The following is a 22281-nucleotide window of genomic DNA, read 5'->3' on the forward strand; positions in this document are numbered from 1 at the left end:
GTGAGAAAATGGAATATTAGCAGTTTCCAAGAAGAGGAAACTTCTAAGCTAGATCTTGAAAAATAAGTAGAAATTTCTCTAAGTTGAGAAAATTCATCATGTTTGACAGAGAGGCTAAAGCACAGATCTAGGAAAAAAATCACAGTTAATTTGATAAATGATTGAGTAGTGGGAGGATGGATAGACTTAGGAAAGGTGCTTGGAAGTGACAGAGAATGGTAGAAAACATGACAAAGAAGACAGGTAGAAAACAAGAGTGGTTAAAAACCCTTTAGGCTTTGCTGAAAAACAATGATACACTCCTCTGAATTGGACAGAAACTATTAAAGTTTTTCTTAAGAAAATTGGCGTGCTGCTTTTTGTTTTATAGAAATGAGACAAACTCTTTCAGATAAGATTTACATCTCTGATCAAAATTGTCCATGGGACCCAGGAATCAATAAGATACTTACCTGGTTCTGACTGGTCAGGAGTTGAATCAGTAGGAGGAGCAGAACTCTCCCACTTTCTGGGAAAGATTTTCTTTTAACTTTGTGGTTCAGAGGGAACTGATGTAATCTTGCAGACACACCTTCCTGGCCTCAGGGACATGCTTGATCCAAATAAACGCAATAGTAACTGCGACACTGTCCGAAGTCTTTGGTCCTTTGTCACCGTTTATCTTTTTCTCTAGTTGGGACTAAGAAACGAGATCCCCTTTCTGTTTAATGGGAAAACCAAAGTCACTGATTATGTTGGTGCCAGTGTCACAGAGGATGTCTGTTTATGAAAAGTGGCAGCAGTGATAAACTGAGGGCATCCTGATGGTATTCCAAACCACAATTTGAGCACTCTCCCAGGCCACAACCCAGCCCTTGGTAATGGAAGCCATTGATTCCCTCTTCTGGGTTCAGTTCAGTTCAGTCACTCAGTCATGTCTGACTCTTTGCAACCCCATGAATCACAGCACGCCAGGCCTCCCAGTCCATCACCAACTCCCGGAGGACACCCAAACTCATCTCCATCGAGTCGGTAATGCCATCCAGCCATCTCATTTCTGTCATCCCCTTCTCCTCCCGCCCCCAATCCCTCCCAGCATCAGAGTCTTTTTAGTGAGTCAACTCTTTGCATGAGGTGGCCAAAGTATTGCAATTTCAGCTTTCGCATCAGTCCTTCCAATGAACACCAAGGATTGATTTTGGGTTAAGCTGGTTAAAGTTGAATTTCTGTCACTTGTGGCAAAATATTTCTAACAGCCTTAGAGCTAGGAAGTTTAATCAGTCACCAATAGATTCTTGCTGGCCTATTTGATGCACCATAATGTATCCATTACCTGATATCTGCCTGAAATGCAGAAGATCCTGGTTCATTCCTGGGTTGGGAAGATCCACTGGAGAAGGGATAGGCTACCCACTATAGTATTCTTGGGCTTCCCTTGTGGCTCAGCTAGTAAAGAATCCACCTGCAATGCGAGAGACCTACATTCAATCCCTGGGTTGGGAAGATCCCCTGGAGAAGGGAAAGGCTACCCACTCCAGTATTCCGGTCTGAAGAATTCCATGGACTGTATAGTCCGTGGGTTCGCAAAAAGTCAGATACAACTGAGCGACTTTCACTTCACCTGACCTTCTGGTTTAGCTGAAACCTGGGTATTAAACTCAAAAGTAAATACAATGTGTGTGCTGTGGTAGGGGGACTTAAAAATGAAGTAATGAAGAATTTTCATCAATTTTTAACATCAGTTCCTGGCGGATAGATGTTATTATATCCTAAATGGACACATTTTCTCTTGGAAAGCCATTTACAACTAAAAATTTAGGTCAGAGATACCAAAAATCTAGCATGTGTGTCAGGTCTCCTGCCATACTTTTGGTCGCCATGACTAGCTGACAACAGAATTTTACTAAACCTGGCTGTGCCCTCGAGTTCTTCATGAGCAGCCCACTGGGAAGCCACTGACAGTTATAGAGTTTGCAGGCAAGACCAAATCTACTTGCCAGCCTGGATAAGGTTACTGACAATTATCTTAATAAAATCATTATGACCTCTTTTCTCTCTTCTCTGTAAAGTTAAGCCCTTCTACCAGTTTCAGACGGAAAGCCTGCTTTTAGGACATCTATTATTCATGTATGCCACAGTGGAGTCACCTTTCCCCGTGTGGGTGCATTTTAATCCTTTACTACAAACATTGGATGAAGGGATTTCCTTTCGGTGATAAAGAATTTCAGGCATCTGAGAGCAAATGGAAGCGTTATTTCAGGAGGGCTTTTTCACAGAGCTTCTGGGAGCCCACCATGTGTTTGGGGCTAATCCCCCCTTTTTGGAAGTCATACCGCCTATATTGCACCCACCAGGCTCACTCTAGACAAAGAGAATTGGAGAGAGTCTGACCTGGTTCATTAAATAAACTGCCTTCAATTCATTTTATAGATTAGTTCAGAGATCTGTCAAATTTTATTTCAAAACCCTCAATATTCTATAGACCTTAAGTTAAAATGTTATATATTCTTTCTACCTGGTAGATTCTCTGATTTTTCTTAGCCAAGGTAGTGGAGGGGGATATCAACCAGCTGTCTTTAAAAGCTAAGCTCCTGAATCCTTGCAACAACTGTCAGGAGCCTGTTATCTTATAAACACACACACACGCTAAGGAAACTATGACCAACTAAGGAAATCACATTAATTTAATGCACGTACCCACATTTATGGGCTTACCTGGTGGCTCAGCTGGTAAAGAATCCACCTGCAATGCAGGGGACCTGAGTTCGATCCCTGAGTTGGGAAGATCCCCTGGAGAGGGGAACGGCTACCCACTCCAGTATTCTGGCCTGGAGAATCCCATGGACCGTATAGTCCATGGGGTCGCAAAGAGTCAGACATGACTGAGCAACTTTCACTTTCACCCACATTTATATCCCTGGTGGCTCAGACAGTAAAGAATCTGTCTGCAACGTAGGAGACCCAGGTTGGATCCCTGGGTAGGGAAGACCCCCTGGAGAAGGTAATGGCAACCTACTCCTGTATTCTTGCTTGGAGAATTCCATGAACAGAGAAGCCTGGTGAGCTATAGTCCATGGGGTCGCATAAAGTCAGACATGACTGAGTAACTAACACACACATTTATATCACAGGTGGAAATCCACAAAGCGTGCATAGAGCGAAAGTGTCTAAAGAAGTCCCATTATTCTTTGTCTTTTTCATGATGTTGTCAAGAACAATGAAGGGTCAGAGATTTTATCCTGACTAGAAGCAAATTAAGTAGCTCATCGAAGTTTCATGGATTCTGTCAAAAGTCAGTGACAAACAACATTGTTATTCAAGAAATAGCAGTGGCCAGAATATCAGCATTTTCCTGCTCCACAAGCCTAATTCCCAAAGGGTTGATTCAAACAGGGTCAGGTGACACTTGTACCTGTATTAAAGGATTGCAGTAAAGGAGAGAAACTCTGGGCTTAGGAATTCAAGTCTTTTATAACGGGCAGTAAATATGCCTGACCATTTGTTCTAGAGGAACATAATATAGCATAGTATGGTATGCTGCTGCTGCTGTGGCTAAATCGCTTCAGTCGTGTCCAGCTCTGTGTGACCCCATAGACGGCAGCCCACTAGTCTCCTCTGTCCCTGGGATTCTCCAGGCAAGAATACTGGAGTGGGTTGCCATTGCCTTCTCCATATGGTACAGTATAATGCAATATGATATAGTATTATTATGGAATAGTATAATAAATTTGGTAGTATTATTATTATAAGCACATCTGCCATTTGTTTTAGTGAGACTATCTTCTAAGGCTGTTTGCTATTTAAAAAAAAAATCCTTGAAAACATAGTACAAGAACCACAAAATAGAGTGCCTCTGATCATAAGACATGTAAAAATGAAAGACACACAGAAAATTATCTTTCAACAGATATGTATAACAGATTCTTTTTTGTTAGTCAATATGGGTTGGTTATATTGAAAGTCATAGAATTCCAATTAATAATGATCAATAGATTTCATGATAAATGTTCTCACCGAGAATTTCTGAATGTAATATTAACTGATTACTGTCATGTGATGCTAGGACAAATACTGGCAATGTATAAATTCAAAAAATACCAAATTTCGAAAGGAAATAGTGGCCATTTTATCCCTACCTTAAACCAAGAGTGAAACACATTGAAAACAGTTGTGGGAGAATTTTATAATTAGAGAAACAGCTTCATCAATCTAAAATCAACCATTTAAAGATGATATAGTACATATTGGGGCTTCCTTGGTGGCTTAGACAGTAAAGAATCTGCCTGCAATGTGGGAGACCTGGGTTCAATCCCTGGGTTGGGAAGATCCCCTGGAGAAGGGAATGACAACCCGCTCCAATATTCTTGCCTGGAGAATCCCATAGACAGAAGAGCATGGCGGGCTATAGTCCATGGGGTCACAAAGAGTCGGACACAACTAAGCAACTATCACCTGCACACTGCACTTTCACACATAGTACTTATTGGGTACTGGTTTTCTTTTATGACATGTGTAAGAAATAATGGAAATTAATTGTTTGATCCAGAAAACCAGCTTTTAGATAAAATATGTAATTGAGTAAAATTAACAACATATATGCCCTCACATGATGGTCCACTTTAGATTTTATAATCTAAATCTATATTAAATAGTAGTTTTAAAGTATGGTATTACTAACTAGAAATAAAATTTGATACATACTACCCTATAATACTTAATCAAATGATTGAAGTAATCCCAGTATTTTTCCTGTAAACTTGTCAGGTTTGTAAAATGCCATTACCATGCATATAACTCACATAGGAGCTGAGCCCATGACCGTGGAAAAGGCAGTGACCCCACTTCCAGGCTTTTTGTACCTACCTCTCACTTCAGGCACAAATTGAGCCCTACCTTTCCTGATAACTTCAAGGTCTTTTTTTGCCTACACTGCTGTCTCACAGAGGCAGTAATCCAGCATGAACTTGTTCCAAGACCACATCTGGTGGGTTTCAGACCAGAGTGAACCCTTTGGGCCACCTGGGCTCCATGCTATTATCCGTGACTGTATCCACGGTTCCAAGGCTCTAAAACCTTCAAACTCTAATAGTTGCCTTTGGCTCCTTTGCTCCCGATTTGTCTATCCTTTCCAAGCATATGTTTCAGGGACCATACACCAGGTCATTACAGTTCAACTGAAAGTCTTTGGAGAGGCACAGTTGCCCTTTTTCAGAGTGAACCAGCATAAGTACATGTTCAAATATTTCCTCTCCATTATGCTCCTTGTCTGTTTATGGGGCCTTGCACCCGAATGTTAACACACTATTGTTTCACTTGTCATCAGGCTGGTCTGTATCTTGTGCTGGCAGTTCCTTCATTCTCCTTTTACCGCACATCCACCTTCGCCCAGTTAAAATTGGCCCATTTCAAGTTATTCTCCTTGACTGTGGCTCCCTGGGCAACATGTTGTTTGCTGCCAGTTTCTAATGTAGAAGAATATCATCACGCCTCATTCCATGAGGGCTGGTTCAGTTTTAGAACAATGTTACAGCAAGCAGCATAATGACCACTCTTTCCCTCCCTGTCTAAGCGGCAGAGTGTACTAGGCTGAATGAACCCAGTAAATGTGGCACCAGTTTGTACTTTTCTTGAATGAAAAGCCATAATTAGTTTGTTTCCTTTCCACAGTGTAAAACGAACAAGATGGATTAGAGTGGTTGCTCCAAGTAATTATGTAATTAAGATTCATGTGCACTGCTAAGTGAATTCATAATCTTTAGGAAATTCTTTTCAGTTATGACTAGGGCATCATAAGCCATGTTTTAACCTTTAAAATCTCAGAAAATGTTTTTGTTTTTTTCCCTTGACATGTTCCAGCTAAATGTTATTGACATACTGGTCTACAAATCGCTCTGTTTAAATTTTAGTTGGCCTAGAAATGCTCTAGAAGGGTTCATAATCAAGCCTGAAAATCTGAATTACCTAAAGAGCACTTGTTGGGCTCCCCTGGTGGCTCAACGGCAAAGAATCCACCTGCCAGTTGAGAATACAGATGCCGCAGAGCAACTAAGCCCAGGCAGAGCAGCTATTGAGTCTGTGCAGCCTGACAGCCACGACCGCTGAGCCCACAAGCCGCACTGCCTGGAGCCCGCACACCCTAAGCCTGTGCTCTGCAACAAGGGAAGCCTGTGCATAGCAACTAGAGAGGAGCCCTGCTCACTGCAATCAGAAAAGCCTGTGCAGGACCAAAGATCCAGGACAGCCAAAATAAATAAAATAAAGAGCACTTGTTAAAAAACTGCTCTAATGCACTTACCGAAACTAACAGTCAACAGCTTGTATTTTATGTACTTCGCGCTTCTGAGAGCTCGCTATGAATTAAATCTGCATGGCCTGACAATAACATTATCTGAACGTTCAAAACTAATTACAGTGCTGTAAATATTCTTCAGGAAGCTAAATCGGTATGAAATTCAGAAGTGCAGAGCAAGCTTATTTGCTTCATAATATACCTATGTACCTTTTTTAAATTATAGCATTGTGATTTTTTTTAAATTAACCATCATTCCATCCTGATTTGTCTTACATTACTACCAAAACATAATCAATCAGAAATGAACAGAGAACTCGTTCATTCAACATTTATAACCACCATTCAATAATTCATATCTAATGAACCAGAAAATATTCTCCCTTGTGTTATAATTATCTTTGTATATGTCTTATATTACTCTGTCATCAGCCAAAACACCTATTGTAATACACTGAACATAGATATGCACCTATTTGTTGATGGAAAGGTTGGAAGGAGGAGGAAGAAGGGAGAGAAGGAAAGAGCGATACCCACTTTGGGATGTTTTTCTTAATTATACATTCTCAAAAATTAAATATAAGCCTAATTGTAACTGGGCAAGGATATTATAAAAGCTTCCGATTTTTGCAGTTAGATCATTAAAATTATTTCAGTGCTTCTGGATAAAATTTACTTTTAGAAAAGTTGAGACTATGAGGGTAAATACTTTATCTCAGGGATAAGTTAATATTATAGAAATATTTTCTGGTTTTCACATTCTAATATTTTACAGAGATGTTTGATATCCTCTAAATTAGATATATTTATAAGTATAGTTACTGTTTATGAACAATTAACAATTTTTCCCCAGATGTGAAACCATTCCATCACTATTCAAATACTTTTATTTAATTTTAACTTAAAAAGAAGTAATATAAAGACCAATATATGTGCTAATGATGATCAAGTTCTTACTTGATCATTCATAATTAATGAATCTTCACAAGATTTTTTGGGAGGGGTTCCTAAGATTTCAGGTCATCAAAATAAAGAAAGTTTTCTTTTTCTTAACTTTGAGGTTTTCTGTCTTGGTTTTGTCTCACAACTCCAGCTTTGGCAACGGCGTCTTGTGGTTAACTCAAAGTGAGCATCTTTCTTACAGTTTCAACTCAAATTACATTTATGTTGACCAATTCTAAATCTTAATTTCAAACACAGTTGTTTTCTCCAAGTTCCAAATATCTCCAACTGCCTAGTCAACATTACAATGCAAAAGTAGTGCTATTTTCACTTAAAAATGAATTTAAATGCCAGTATACTTTTTATTCCTTATCTTCCTGTTTAAGTCAGTGATACCCCATGTGACACATGCTTCAGATAATTTTTGACCCGCCTACATGGTGACAATCGCCTTTTCTCTAATTTGTGATGGAACTGGAGATTTGGGGAAGGACTGCAATCACAGACGGGAAGACTTGTGACGCTTTAAGGTGAGAAACTTCTTCCTGATTTAATGATGCTAAATGCATAGTCCATAAAAAGCAGCACACAATTTAAAAGCAGAGCTCATTCAATTAAAAAATAAATACATTTTAAAAATAAAAGCAGAGCTCAAGAACTCTAATATGACCTGTTACCTTGTGTGTCAAGTGACCTTGAATATCCAAGTAACTATATCACCAAGAAGTTGTACCATGTTTAAGAGTCAGCAGCAAGATGCCACAAAATCCTTGTGTGTCTCCAGCAGGATTTACCTGTGTTTCTGACGAAAGATGAAAGATGACATCATTTGAGATACCGCATAAACTAGTGAAGATTCAACCCTCAGGATATACTTTTTCTAACTCTCCTAGCCTTACTTATCTGCTGTTGATTGTTAACCAATGTACTCCAGCTGATCAAATACTTATCCCTGAACATAAACTATTCCAAATGATTTGGATTTTCTATACTTTTCCCAGTATTTCATGGAAAGGCTAGATTTCTAGGATTCTTGGCATCTCCGGATTCCCTGATGTAACTCTGGAGATGTAACTCTTTCAGTGAACAAACCTGATGAGTGTGAGATGCTTATCACAAAGCAAGCATTCAAATTCTTATTTTCATTAGGTTTCCTAGGATCCTATTTTATCCTACTTTTAGATTAACTGAAAAGAAAAGCAGCCTCATTATTTTCTGAACATTCTTAGGTAATGCAGTATCTAGTGGTGACTTTTAAGACACAAAATACAAACTAAATTTTTTAACAAACAAAATGTTTAGTTACATGAAATAATCAACACTTTGATCTTCATTCAAAGATAGGTCTTCAGTCCTCTTCCTCTGCCATACAGCTAAGGGAAGGGAAATGACCAGCCTCTTCCCTCTATCCCTTCCCCTCCCTTTCTCAGAAGCCACTACTTTTGCTCTTCCAGGTTTGGGTCAGGAAGGACTGGGGCGTAGGAAGAGGGATCTGGAAAATCTTTTTTGCTTTGGTGGGCAGGTTTCATTCTCTGAGTCTGGAAGTTTGAAGAAAGCTGCGCCCACTTTACATGTGATTAGGTTTTTCCGGAGCCTCCCTTCCGTACTCCACCCCGCCCTCTGTTCATTAGAGGGGCTCTCTGACTTGTAATTTCCTCTATTCAGGCCCCTTAGTCCTTCGGTAGCTTTTCAGATTTCAGAGGATGAACTCCAGCAATTCTCTTCATGTTCCTCAGGGCTATGGGGAATGGGGATGGGGCAGGAAGAAAAGTAATTAAACCCTCTATAATCATTCCCACCTTTTCCTAGTCATCAGTCAACTCATCCTTTGAGCAGGGGGAAAAGAACTGTAGAAAAATATTTTGAGATGAGACATTGAGGAAGCAAGACTTATAAAGGAAGTTTCGATTGACCCTATAGAGTTACTTCCACTCAACATATTAAGAAGGAAATTCTGTGATTCAATATTTAAACTCAAGTGCATGCATGCTCGGTCACCCAGTCGTGTCTGACTCTTTGAGATTCCATAGACTGCAGCCCTCCAGGCTCCTCTGTCCATGGAATTTTCCAGGCAAGAATACTGGAGTGGTTTGCCATATCCTATTCCAGGGGATCTTCCCCACCCAGGGATTGAACCTTCATCTCCTGCATTAGCAGGCAAATTCTTTACCACTGGGGCATTTGGGAAGTCCCCACAAATTTATTAAACATCCACTGTATTTCCTAAAAACTCTGAGGATCTGCGAAGCTGTTAAAAAATTCTAGAATAATTTTTCTCCCAGCAATAGGAAGACAGATTCTGCCTTTTTTGTGGACTTAGAAAGTAATAGTGAAGTGGAAAAACCCAAAGGTTTCAGTTTTATCCACATTCATCCATAGCTGTGCAGATCTGACCTAACTTGCTCACTGGCAGAATTCAGTCTCAACCTCCATTCTATCTGTTACATGGCATTGTAAAGCTGAAATTGCCTAAGACCTTTAATTTAAATTCCAAGCAATAGTTTGGAAAATCCCACAATGGTCAAAAATTTTGGCAGCAAGAATGGAAAAGTGAGCTTTGTCAGGACAAAAGGACAGCTCTAACCCCTGAAAGTAATCAAACGCCCTTCAAAGAAGGTTTCTGAAAGTCAAAGCATGTACTGGCTGGTTGGAGACTCCATTCCAACCAGTTCTCTCAGAAGGTTAAAATTACACCAATTCAAGATCGGAGCTTTCAGTGCAGGCTTGATATTGAAGTGTGATATTTAATTCAGTGGGACAGGATTTTCAGTACAATTAAATCCAAAGCTATGGTTAATGTGACTATAAAAAGGACATTTGGTTATCCAAGTACTGTGATTGGGAGAATACGTTTGCTCATTTAAAACATTCAAGATACTAAGAAGTAAATTGATAAGTGATTTGTTAACTGCAGAGGGGAGGGGAAAAGCAGGAAGAGGATTAGCAGAAGGCAAGAAGATTAGAAGAAAATTAAAGTGGACTTTGAATCTCCTTCTATAAGTTTTCTTTGCTTTTTCATTGAAAAAGCCTTAAAATGTGCCTAGTCATGGCCTTACCAGAAACAAATGCATGAAGAGAAACAAATCCAATTGACTTTTAATTGTTGACACCAAATAGAAAATTCAGAACAGTTTCCAGGAGAAATGTAAAACCAGCCAGATACTAATGTGAGCGCATTTGTCCTCTAGAGCTTGAGAAGCGACAGCATAGCCCAGGGAAGCAGAACACACATTAACCGGGGCCAGGATGTAGCCAGTCAAGACCCCTAAGCAGCATGAAGTGGGTCTAGAAGACTCCAGGTCTGGATGAAGGCTGCATATGCGCCTTCCAGTGGTCTTCTGTTATTTGACTACTGCTACGAATTTGAATTTGTATTTCCCTTCCACTGTCTTCACGTTATCAAAGTATTTATATCCATGCCACACATTCTGTCAGCCTATTGCTGTCTATAGTACTTCTTGCAAAGTAAGCCATGTTATAAGTAACTCAATGAGTTATTTAATAATGATACTTGGTAAGTATTTATTTCAGGATGCTCACAACAAAAACTGAAATCTTCATTTTTCATATGGAAAACTAGGAAGCTTAGTTTGTTCAGTTAACTCCCCCACGGCCATTTACCCAACTGGAAAATGTCAAAGTCAGAAATTGAATATATACATGTCTTACTTCACTCAGGATGCATGCTCAAAACACCATGGCTCTTTATTTTCTCTTCCTTTGGAGCTGGCTTCTCATCCTCAACACGTCCGTAGCTCTACCTGTCCAAAGGGAAGTGTTCTTTTAAATCAATACTCACTACACTTTCTGTTCTTAGTTTGGCCAACTGCTGCTCCCCACCTAGTGAACTGCATTTTTAAAGAAGCTTCTACATTTTTAGAAGGGCAAAGCCTAATTCTATCAAATAACTTTCTACCTGGATGCATTAGAGCCAATGGGCAGGTGAAATATTGGGAATTAGATCACCAAAGTGGAAGGAAAGACCAGTTTCTCTTGGGGGTCCCTCTCCTGTCTCACAACTGCAATTTGCACAAAGATAAATATTCTGGAGGGATAATGATGACAATGATAGGCAACAACATTGAAGAGAAAACTCTGCCTACGTAATTGTTGAACATATTCATTTAACATCTCTATTAGTATGTAAAACTCAACTAAAATCGTTTTTAAAATGATAGAGAATAACCTATATGTTTCAAGCCAGGCAAATCTCCTATTAACAAATTTAATTTCCAGCAATCAAATAAACAATCTTTCTCAAAGCATCATCAAAAAAAAATCCAGTTGTCTTGTCAGCCATTTCATTAGCTGATGTCCAGAAATAAACTGACACCTTTAGAACTCTTAGACATATTGTTTGCAAAATATATTTTACTTGTGTGATTTTTCCTCATTGACCTCAAATAACTTAATGACTCAATTGTTTTTCTTCGTATAATACTGACTGCCTTTCTGCCAAAGTCAGAAATCCTCTCCTCCTGTGACATGCTGCCTTCAACCCTTTGCTACCAAAACCTCCAGGTTCCTAAAACACATCAATGTATCTTTTACCTAAAGTTGCCCTTTGAGGTAATGCATGCATTTGAGTCACCTGTCTTTAATTTCCTTTGTCAGTTTTTCTCCCACTCTAGTTTCAGTTAAATATCACCTGGCATTCATATACCATTACCATGATCACGGTATTGTGAATGCCATCTAAAGAGTTTCCATATTCTGCACCTCCCCTGGAGATTACCTCCCATCTCCGGGAAACACTTTGGCCTCCGAGTTCTTTATGTCACTAATAGCTGACACTCATCCTGATTGAGGGAGTCCTGCCTGCCAGAAGTAAATGATTCCATTTCGGATGGAATAAAATAACTATGTTGCTAATTATACCCACCACTTATTGAGTACTTGGTACATGCAAAGCAACCTGCTGAGTTCATTTCTTCCTCAATGTGATCTTATGAGAATGTATTCTTGGGACTTTCCTGATGGTGCAGTGGCTAAGATTTTATGCTCCCAATACAGGGAGCCAGGGTTCGATCCCTGGTTTGAAAACTAGATCCCACATGCTGCAACTAACACCTGGGATGGCCAAATAAATAATTTTTTTTTAAAGAATATATTCTTTTCCTTACAAATTGTCAAGATGAGGAATTAGGCACCAAGACACGAAGTCATTTGCCTACCATTACCAGCAGATAACAAAGTGGAGATTTTAAGTCAGGCAGCCTCACTCTGGAGCCTGCTTGCCCAGCAATATTCAAGTGTCCATGGTCGTTTGCAGGGACAACACTGAGAAGGCAGAGTGGTGGGCAGCAAAGCAAATGAGAATGGATGGGCTCCCTGGATGAGCAGTGGGCTTCCTGAATGAGCAGTGTTCAGTGCGTCCCAGATTCCACGGTTGTTTGAAAAGGATAAAAATCAGTGTGAAGGGATATCAAGGAGGAACGCTTTCAAGACTGTAAATTCATTTTACTCAGTCTCAGTGTGTAAGAATACAGATGGCTACATTATTTCAGCTGCTCTGTGTAAATGATTAGCAAAACAACTCAAGCCCGTGGCCTGTGGGGAAATTGCCAGTGTGGTTCCAGATGCTCGGAAGATGTGCTCCCTGGACTAAGCCAGGCAGGGTCCCTTAGGTGAGTTAGTGCCATTCTGTGAATCACCCCCCAAATGTGTAGGCTGTGTACTGTATTTTTATTTATTAAGCAACCATGAAAGACAAAGCTGCAGAGGATTCCCAGAGCGCCAATAAACAATAAAAGAAAGCCCAACTGTTGTTTCATTCGCATTTCAGTTTTCCCACATGCCCCTCTTCTCAAACTGCAAAACTGCTGTTCATCCCCACGTTGACTTAAAAGAAAAGCAGTAATCTGTTGGGATCAGTTTCTTTTAGGAGCAAATAGCAATGAAGCTTGCTATTTAAATCTTCCTTCCATTGATGCACATGAGTATTTAAATTGCCCAATTAAAAGTAACGAGCACTTAGTACCATTTTCTGCCGGCATCAAACTGCTCTCTCCCATCATCTAAGAGAAGGTATTTCATTCCGAGCTTCTCAGATGAAATAGGAGAGACTTCTTACCTGTTTTTCTTTTTTATTCTCGTAATTCCTTGGTTCTCCCAAGTCTGAGCCCAGCTGCTATTAATTCTCGCATGCTTTCTTTACATGCTAAAGACGTTCTTGAAGCTGTCTCAGCGATAATGCTTTCTTCTTGCTTTTAAAAGAGCTGTCAAGATTAGTCAATCCACAACATACGTGTTTCCTCTATCATTCTTCCTCCAAATCAGTGATAGTAATTTCTTCTGCTGTGAAATTCTTTATAAAATAGTAAAAAAAAAAAAAAAAAGATTAGTATATTTTACTTGTAGCTCAATATGTGACCTGCTGTTTTGCCAAGCTGTGATTCCCAGTCAGCTGTGTAACAGTGAAAAAAAATAATAATGATGACTTAAAAATAAGCTTGCTGATGTTCGATGACCCAGGCTTTGCCCACCCACTGATTCTCCACATGGAGAAGGACTGAGCCTCAAAGATCTCAGAATCTGCTCTTTAGTTACTGAGCTTTGTCCTTCCCCTTTGAACTAGGGAAGTCGCTCAGTCGTGTCCGACTCTTTGCGACCCCATGGACTATAGCATCCAGTCTCTCCATCCATGGAATTTTCCAGGCAAGAGTACTGGAGTGGGTTGCCATTTCTTTCTCCAGGGGATCTTCCCCACCTCAGGGACTGAACCCAGGTCTCCCACATATTATAGGCAGTTGCTTTACCGTCTGAGCCACCAAGGAAGCCTCCGTCTTGGCTGGATGAATTGTAACACCAGGTGGGATAATGGCCCATCCAGACTGGTGCCTGGAGTCAGTGGCTCAGTTTATCCTGAGCAGTGTCCATCTGGCTGATGGTCTGCTGTCTGTCCCACCTCCCACCACCCCAGGCCACCCGGCGCGGGTCTTCCTCACGGTTTCAAGGAGTAACAGGGAACCCACACATCTCACAAGTTTCCTCTGTGAACAGCATCTTCACCTAACATATGCTAGGATCTGCTCATTCCCAGGAAGTCCAGCCACTAACCCACCACACACCTCTCAGCTGCCCAAAATGACTTGGTATTACACTACGGTATGCTTTTTTTTGAATAAGAAAATATTTTTTAAAACAGGAAAGCCAAGTGTAAGTCCAACAGTAATTCACTGTTTTTTGGAATGTGCGAATATGTAGCATTGACATGACAGAAAAATAGAAATTTGTGAGTTTTTAACAACAAGCAATCAAGGAAGCTTGAAAACACAATATTTAAGTAATTCAACCAAAACTGCATGAGTCTATGTGTGTGTGTGTGTGTGTTAGTCACTCAGTCATGTTCAACTCTTTGTGATCCCATGTACTGTAGCCCACCAGGCTCCTCTGTCCATAGAATTTCCCAGGCTAGAATATTGGAGCAGGTAGCCATTCCCTTCTCTAGGGGATGTTCCCACCCAGGGATCAAACCCATGTCTCCCACATTGCAGGCAGATTCTTTACCAGCTGAGCCACCAGGGAGGCCCTCGTGAGTCTATATTTAATGTTAAACATTAAATACAGAGAGGAAAAAACTTCTCAACTCTCTAAGTGTAACTTGCCAACAAAAGAATTCATGTTGTAGTTTCATTAATTTTTTTAACATTATTTCATATTATTTTAAAATATATGTCAAAAATATATATGATATTTAAAGAACGGTAAGAAATATCTACTTAGCTACCATTGTACATTATCAATAGCCTTTTTATTCTGTTGATTTTTTATAGTTATGTAAAAATATTAATATCACTAAACAGTATGCTATTTGGTTTAGTCCTAATTCCCCTTTTATAATGATGGAATCACACTACAATATATGTGGAGATTTGTGTGATTTTCATGTGATTTTCTTTTATTGCTCAATATTAACCTTTTGAGATGCATGCATAAATTTGGGAATCTAATGTGTTTATTCTGTTCTTAGAAGACAAAGAGTTGCTTCCAGGTTATTGCTTTTGTACAAACACAGCCATGACCATTATTGTACATACCTTCTGGTACATATAGCAAAAAATTTCTTTAAAGTATATTCCAAAGAGTGGAATTGCTGTTTTCAGGTAATATACATATATACTTTAACTAGGTAAAGTCAAAATTTTTCCCATAGAACTACTGGTTAATGAGATTAACAAGATTAATGAGAATCTAATCTTCTGAACACCTATAATCTTAGATTTAAAAATTATTCCAGAAGGTTGGGTGTCAAATGGCAACTAATTGTAATTTTATCATTATTCATCTGATTCCTAAGTAACATATTTTTGTATCCTATTAGCCATTAATTTATTTGGAAACAGTGTCAGACTTTGTTTTTTGGGGCTCCAAAATCACTGCAGATGCTGATTGCAGCCATGAAATTAAAAGACGCTTACTCCTTGGAAGGAAAGTTATGACCAACCTAGATAGTATATTAAAAAGCAAAGACGTTACTTTGCCAACAAAGGTCCGTCTAGTCAAGGCTATGGTTTTTCCCGTGGTCATGTATGGATGTGAGAGTTGGACTGTGAAGAAAGCTGATCACCGAAGAATTGATGCTTTTGAACTGTGGTGCTGGAGAAGACTCTTGAGAGTCCCTTGGACTGCAAGGAGATCCAACCAGTCCATTCTAAAGGAGATCAATCCTGGGTGTTCATTGGAAGGACTGATGCTAAAGCTCAAACTCCAATACTCTGGCCACCTCATGCGAAGAGTTGACTCACTGGAAAAGACTCTGATGCTGGGAAGGATTTGGGGGAGGGAAGAGAAGGGGACGACAGAGAATGAGATGGCTGGATGGCATCACCGACTCGATGGACATAAGTTTGAGTGAACTCCGGGAGTTGGTGATGGACAGGGAGGCCTGGCGTGCTGTGATTCATGGGGTCGCGGAGAGTCGTTCACAACTGAGCCACTGAACTGAACTGAACTGAGCCATTAATGAGTCCTCTATCCTGAACTGCCTGTTCACACTTCATATTTTTCTATTGGGTTGTTTGCTTTCATATTCAATTTTATATGTTCTTTACACTTCTATTAGCTACAGATTTAATGTGTGGCTGATACTGTGTTCAGTTTGCTTGTTTTCTTTGTCTATTTTAATGTTACATTTAAGTCATATTGGTTCCAAAGAACCATTTGAAACTTTTACTGGCAGTATCAAGAATCTGTGGATCAATCTGGGGGAAAACTGACAGATTTATGATCCTGAGCTCTCCCTATCAATATACATGGTTTAATTTTTCATTTATTTTGGTTTTGATTTCTTTCAGCTAATATTCTATTCTTCATAAGAGACTCATACATTGCTTTTAATTTTATTATGACACATTTTTGCTGCATTTGTATGTACTATCTTTTATTTAGCAAATCCTAGGCATTATTTGCTAATATATAAAAATAAAATTGACTTTAATACCTTGAACCTTCTATTCAGCAACCCTGTTAAATCTCTTATGAATCCCATTGATTTGGGGAAGACTTTGGGTTTTCTCTTCCCTTTAAGATAAGGATGGTATAGTGGTGCACCCTGGAAAAGGCTGGGAGAAAAGAATACCCCCTTTAGATCTGAGATGCATATGATTAGCTGTATAACACTGATATAGAGGAAAATGTGAACAATGCAAAAGCCAGTCAGGCACCCTCAAAACTGCAGAGTCTCTGAGGAGCTTGTGTAGAAGATGCCTAGGGATTTTTTTTTTTAGTTGTCCATTCATTGTTCAACTTTGAATCAAACCATTCAAGAACCTCCTCCATAGATTTGTTACTCTCTACTATCTTCTGGTTCAAAAATTGTTGACTAATTCATTAAAAATGTATTTCTTATCTTTTAAAGAGTAAATTAAATATAGTAGTACATAAAATAGACAAAATGATAGCATTTTAGGTGAATATAGCATGTTTTGAAAACATCTCTATGTCAAGTTCAATTTTGTGCAACAAATATTCACTGAGGGCTTTCTATAGGCAAGACTCTGACCCATTAAGAAAAGTATTTGTTTGGTTATCCTGTGCCAGGAAAAATTAAGAAGATAGTAAATTTGACTAATATAAGCCGTCGATCTCAGAAATAGAAATAATGCTCACCCCCATCTTTACTCTGTAATAGGTTTATCACTCTGATTTATTGGATAATTGCCTAATCCATCTTGCATATGTAGACAAGAATTCATCAACCTGAGATACTTAAATGTATTCATCATTGAAAGAAAACTCCAACTAGCTAGCCATTAACGTCCTAAATCATTAGCAATGGTCATCACTCAACACTTTCAAGAGAAAAGTCATACAAAAGAAATGCTTATGAGAATTCTTTTTCTGACTCAATGAAACTTCTAACATGTTTCAATTCATGTCTAAAATGTGGAAATACTATGGTAATATTTAGCCTGAAAAGTGTTAGTTGCTCAGTTGTGTCCAACTCTCTGCAACCCCATGAACTGTAGCCCACCAGGTTCCTCTGTCCATGGAATTCTGCAGGCAAGAATACTGGAGTAACCATTCCCTTTTCCAGGGGATCTTCCCAGCTCAGGGATTGAACCTGGCTCTCTTGAATTGCAGGCAGATTCTTTACCGTCCAAGCCACCAGAGAAGCCTAATATTTAGCCTGTGTGTATGTACTAAGTTGCATCAGTTGTGTCCGACTCTTTGCAACACTACGGACCTAGCCCGCCAGACTCCTCTGTCCATAGGATTCTCCAGGCATCAATATTGGAGTGGGTTGCCATACCCTCCTCCAGGGATCTTCCCAACTCAGGGATCGAACCCACGTCTCTTACATCTCCTGCAGTGGCAGGCAGGTTCCTTAACCTAAAGAATTTTAGGGACATAGTTTCTAGTAGCAAGGAAATCTTTGTAAGCTTTAGAAATTTCTGAACATGTCGTAGATTTTCAATAAATGATATTTTCTCCTTTTCCTCCTTGTGGCGTGTGTTGTGGGGGAGTAGGGAGGTTATATCTTTCAGAGGAGGTAACACTTCGAAGACTCAATTAGATGTTAACTTATTTAAAATATGTAAAAGATTTAATGCTCTTCCATTTAGTTCATTTATTTGAGCTACTCAAGTCTTCTGTACTTGCTACATCTGCTAGCAATACAAAAATATATTTATTTAGAGTCAATGCAAACAATACTGAAATATATTTGGTAAAATTCCAAACCCTCCACTATTGCTACCAATCTCATTTCTCTCCCCAGAAGGAATAAAAGCAGTGTACTTTGTAACTTTAGAATATTTTCTTATGCATTTACATAGATGGATTCATTGGAAGGACTGTTGTTGAAGCTCCAATACTTTGGCCACCTGATGCAAAGAGCCAACTCACTGGAAATGACCGTGATGCTGGGAAAGACTGAAGGCAAAAGAAAGGGGTGGCAAAGGATGAGATGGTTAAATAGTATCACCAACTCAATAGATATGAATCTGAGCAAACTCCAGGAGATAGTGGAGGACAGAGGAGCCTGGAGTGCTGCAGTCCATGGGGTTGCAAAGAATTGGACAGGACTTAGCGACTGAACAACAACAACAGATTCATTCATAAATGGATAAAATGTTACATAATTTAGAATAACTTTGTTTCAATATAAATGGAATCATAAATATTTATGCAAAATTATTTTATCATAATAATAGGTCTTAAAATGTTTCCATGTTTTATTTGAAAAATATAAAATGGAAACATTGCTTTTTCAGCTGCCACAGAGTAGGGTTTTTTTTTTATACTTTAGGATATTATCTAACCATTCACTTACTGATGCAAATTTATAATATTTACATCAACAGTGTCAGACTTTATTTTTTTGGGTTCCAAAATCACTGCAGATGCTGATTGCAGCCATGAAATTAAAAGACGCTTACTCCTTGGAAGGAAAGTGATGACCAACCTAGACAGCATATTAAAAAGCAGAGACATTACTTTGCCAATAAAGGTCCATCTAGGCAAGGCTATGGTTTTTCCAGTGGTCATGTATGGATGTGAAAGTTGGACTGTGAAGAAAGCTGATCGCTGAAGAATTTATGCTTTTGAACTGTGGTATTGGAGAAGACTCTTGAGAGTCCCTTGGACTGCAAGGAGATCCAACCAGTCCATTCTAGAGGAGATCAATCCTGGGTGTTCATTGGAAGGACTGATGTTGAAGCTGAAACTCCAATACTTTGGGCACCTCATGCAAAGAGTTGACTCACTGGAAAAGACTCTGATGCTGGGAGGGATTGGGGGCAGGAGGAGAAGGGGACGACAGAGAATGGGATGGCTGGATGGCATCACCGACTCGATGGACATGAGTTTGAGTGAACTCTGGAAGTTCGTGATGGACATGGAGGCCTGGCGTGCTGTGATTCATGGGGTCGCAAAGAGTCGGACACAACTGAGCGATTGAACTGAACTGATGAATATGTTTTAGATCATCCTGGTGTGAGTATCCTTATAGATGCCTCCTATAACAGAAGTGAGCAAGTATGTACTAAAGATACTTGGACATTATATTTTCCCTAAGGGAAATAAAGGCCTAGAAATTACATACGTTGTCCTTCAATCTACAGAACACATCCAGAAGATTCCTTTAAATTCAGTTACATGTTTCTCAATATGTCCCTTAGTCAATTCTCATGCCCATGTACTCTGTCTTTTCCCAGTTCGATTAGCTCTATCAGATTGTGGAGGATTTGTTTTCTAGATTAAAACTTTAGCTATGATTTCTAGTATCCCAGGACTGCCTGATGTGTGATATAATCAATAAATGTAGCCGGTAGGAAAAAACTGCTTAAATTTGGCTGAATTCAGGTTAGCTGAAAATAAGCTATTTAACTCAACAATTTGTGCAAAAATTAATACATATAAGAACTCTGTTAAATATTTTGTTAAATATTGTGCAACCACCTATTGACCTTTGTAATATTATAGAGATCATTTTCTAAAATGCAGTCTGTATTATATCATATATAAATATTGATGTTTTGTCAGTAAAATTTATATAGCATTGTTTTTTTACCTTACCATAATTTATTTAGGCTATTTTGTTTCATGTTGCTAGAAGTTTGAATTTCTCCTGTATGTTAGTTTTCTAAGCAAAATCTTTCTCTAATTTTGAATAGCAATTATTAGGAATTATCTGCTTATTTCATTATTTTTTACCTATATTTCTAATCCATCCTTAGATAATGCCCACTCTTTCAGCTTTCATGGAGAAATGTTCTTGTTGTTCGGTCACTCAGCCATCTCTGAATCTTCTGTGACCCCATGGACTGTAGCCCACCAGGCTCCTCTGTCCATGGGATATCCCAAGCAAAAATACTGGAGTGGGTTGCCATTTCCTCCTCCAGGGGATCTTCTCAACCCAGGGATTGAACTCATGTCTCCTGCACTGGCAGGCAGATTCTTTACTTACATTAGATTAACTCAAATAGCAAACAAAAGTGGCTTACTTTAAAAAAAAAAAAAAAAGACTGCTTAATGTTTTTTCCCCTTGTACAAAAAGGAAAACAGAGTCAGATAAACAGAATAGACATACAGAATAGACATGACTGTCTTTAAACTGTTATTTTCAAGTAGAAAAATTCTATCCTTCAAATTTCAGTTCTTTTTAAATTAATGATTCATTATTGGCTTCTTTTCCTGTTTTTCCATATTTAAAGAGAAATGTATGTTTTATTTTAAAATAGAAAGACATAATTTTTCTATTTCAAAAATATAAGTTTTTAAGATTCTAAAATAGAAAAATATAAAGGGAGCACAAAGCTATATAATCTTACCTATCCAAACTATCTATTAACCTTTTAATTATCGGTACAAATTGCTTTCTAAATACAAAGTATGTTTATCATGTATTATTTAAATATTTGTATCTCAGTTGTTAGCAAAATTGGGATCATACCATTATTTTGTAACCTACAATAATTTATTCAGGCAATTTACCAAATGATATTTACTTTATTCCAACATCTTCATAGCTTAAACAGAGTGTGCAGAAATAATTTTATTATGAATTTGAAATATGAAAACAAAAAGATTGAGACTAAGGTGAATTGATTGGTTAAATATGAAAGAACATGACTGAAATGATATTAAATATTAAAAGACAAAAAAGTAGAAAAATACTTATCAGTGGAAAAGAACATGTAAAGATGTATGAAGGTCTGCAAAATGTCCCAAGGTGCACCAAATATAACTAATACTATTAAAAAAAAAAAAAGCAGTGTCTAGGAATTCTCATTTAAAGCCCATCATCATTTCAGCCAAAATGACCTGCTGACCAACTTGCTTTTAACTAAATTGCTTTCAGCAAAATTATGTTCTATAAAATTGCATTTGTCCACACTGCTTTTTCTAAGCCTTTTTTTAAAATTATATTTTAATGGTCAAATTATGTGTTGCTGCTGCTGCTGCTAAGTCACTTCAGTCGTGTCAGACTCTGTGTGACCCCATAGACGGAAGCCCACCCGGCTCCCCTGTCCCTGGGATTCTCCAAGCAAGAACACTGGAGTGGGTTGCCATTTCCTTCTCCATATGTGTTGCTACTGGGACACAATTAGGAATCTAGAAGCCATTTTTTCCCATGCTTAATTCTTTTCTCTATCTCTGCATCTTTCTGTCTCTCTGATCATCTTTATCTTCAGATTTCATCATTGATCAGTTTCTGTCCCCGAACCATGATATTCTTCCTGTGAATATAAATGTCATTTGAAAGATGACATTCTTCATGCCAGACCTTCAGAAATACTCTTGAGTTACGGCTTTTTAACCACAGATATCTTAACTCACCTAGTTTGGGGATGTTCCCTTCAGTCATTTTTCAAACTAAATTTCATGCCTCATGTTGTTATCTCTCCTTATAAGATAAAGACCAGGGCTTCCCTCGTGGTCGGTCCAGTGGATGAGACTGCCTGCCCATGCAGGGGACACAGGTTTGATCCCTGGTCCAGGAAGATCCCTCGTGTCACAGAGCAACTAAGCCTGCGCATCACAACTACTGAAGCCCATGTGCTGCAGCTATTGAAACCTGTGCAGCTAGAGCCGGAGCTCTGCAATGAGAAGCCAGTGCAGTGTGA

At 38.8% G+C, this 22281-nt stretch overlaps 1 long non-coding RNA gene across 1 annotated transcript; it reads right to left on the reverse strand.

The window, feature by feature from the left end:
* Positions 1-372: 372 nt before the first annotated feature.
* Positions 373-13493, reverse strand: LOC129549330 (uncharacterized). Its single transcript, XR_008684543.2, has 5 exons — positions 13284-13493; positions 10880-10971; positions 7888-8012; positions 1313-1441; positions 373-700 (listed from the first exon to the last, which is right to left on the reverse strand). It is a non-coding gene; the product is annotated as an uncharacterized LOC129549330 (long non-coding RNA).
* Between the last annotated feature and the right edge of the window lie 8788 nt (positions 13494-22281).

This window comes from Moschus berezovskii, chromosome 26 (genome assembly GCF_049115385.1).
Source record: "Moschus berezovskii isolate FMDL1 chromosome 26, NW_MosBer_1.0, whole genome shotgun sequence".
Classification (NCBI taxonomy): domain Eukaryota; kingdom Metazoa; phylum Chordata; class Mammalia; order Artiodactyla; family Moschidae; genus Moschus; species Moschus berezovskii.